A 2,097-nucleotide genomic window follows, 5' to 3' on the forward strand; every position below is an offset into this window, starting at 1 on the left:
AGTGCGTGGCAATCGCTTGCTTCAGCTCCCCCGGTACAGCAGTGCCTCCAACTTCAGACACATCTTCAATCCCGCTCACGCACTCGTCCAGTAGCGAAAAGTTCGCGAAGTTTTCGTTCTCTGTTCGCCGCCTCCACAACGGTAACTTCTTTCGGAAAGCGCTCAGCTTTTCTTCAGATTCGAGGACATTCACTCCACCACCCTGCATCTGGCAATTGAGATGATTGAGTGCGTCGAAGATGTCAGCCAAGTACGCCAAGGCGAGGATGAACTCTGACTCTTGGAAGTGCGTTGCATAGCAATGCTGGTGTTCTCGCAAAAACAGGGCTAATTCTACACGTAAGGCAAAAACATGGCTCACTACCTTCCCTCGTGATGACCATCGAACGTTAGAGTGGTAGAGAAGGACTTCGAATTCAGAGCCGATTTCATTGCACAGCTCTTTGAAGATGCGATGATTCAGAGCACAGCTTCGAATGTAATTCACAGTTTCAACGACGATTTTCAGAACATTGGCCAGTTTTTGAGGCAGGGTTTTTGATGCCAGCACGTGTCTGTGCAGGACGCAGTGCGTGACGATGATGTGGTGCATCGGCCTTCAACAGCGCTCCAAAACCGGGGTTGCATCCCAGCATGGCTGGAGCTCCGTCCGAGCAAACTGCAGACACCATGTTCCACGAGAGGCCGTTGTTTCTGAAGAAGTCGTCCACAAGCTTCTTCACGTCAGCTGCCTTTGTCATTGTTGTGAGAGGCTTGCAGAACAGAAAGTCTTCCTTGATCTCGTCTCCTTTGACATAACGCACAAATAAGATGAGCTGGCTCAAATTCGAAACGTCTGTGGTCTCGTCGAGTTGAAGGCTGAATTTTGTCGGGCTCGCAACTAAATCTGCAACTACCTGGACGAGGATGTCGTCGCTCATGTCGTCGATTCTGCATCTGATGGTGTCATTTGAGAGTGGAACGAGAGACAACTTGTTTTCAGCAGCTTATCCCAGCATGATGTTTGCCATCTTCAACGCGGCCAGTTTGATGAGTTTCTCGCCAACGGTGTGCGGTTTGCCCTGCTTTGCAATCAGGTGCGCAATTTCATACGATGCGGTGAGGATCGGTTTGTCAATTGGAACGAAGCCGAGAGTGGGCAAGGTAGCACTTGCGTCAAATCGGACTCTCTTCAATTTGAATTAATCCAGCGTTGCATCTTTGTACTGCCCCTCGCCGTGCAGTTTTTTGAAGTGTTCCCGTAGTTTTGCTGGTGCTAGGCTGGAGTTGCTCAACTTGACATTGCAAAGCATGCATTGAGGACGCTGACTTCCGTCCCGTTCCGTCAAACACGTGAACCCGTACCGCACGTAATCCTCCGACCTCTTCCTTTTTTTGCTCGACATACTGCAAAAATAAAAAATAAAAGTAACAAACTGATCTTAATTGAGTTCGGGCAAATAATTATATGACAAAAATTAAAAAAGGAACATGCTTAAATATAATCAGTACCCCTCTGAAAACTGAGAAATTTTAACGAAGAAAACATAACTTATAGTTATGATGACGGGATTTATTATCTACTCAACTCTGTCACCTCAAATCCCATTAATAATATTACATAGAAAACTGCGAATTGTTAGTTTTGAATTGCGACCAAAGGAGTTATATCACCTCCACCTAATTTTCTGAGTAATTCAATCATATTTTATAATCACCATCCACTTTTGACTCTAATATAACTCTGAACCCACCCTGCATATCCACAAACATTTCCAACTTACTTTTCAATTAATCAGTAACTCCAAAGTAAGGCGCGACCAATGACGCACGGCAAGATAATCGAGGCTATTCACTGGAATTTCCGAACACCTGCAAAGTCCAAAATCCAGTAAGTAAGTGAGCAAGTAAGCACCATCAACAGAATAATTAGCAAGTTGCTCATTGATTCAACTTACTACAGTCAGTGTGAAACAACTTATCTTAAACACAGACCAGAGAAACCATGAATGGGATGGGAATACAATTACAAATAACATTTCCATTCGTTCGTAACATACATAGCAAAATAATAATAATATTAATAATAAGCGTAATTACACATAGATTCAAAATTGA

The sequence above is a fragment of the Myxine glutinosa genome, chromosome 11 (genome assembly GCF_964187855.1).
Source record: "Myxine glutinosa chromosome 11, kmMyxGlut1.1, whole genome shotgun sequence".
NCBI lineage: Eukaryota > Metazoa > Chordata > Myxini > Myxiniformes > Myxinidae > Myxine > Myxine glutinosa.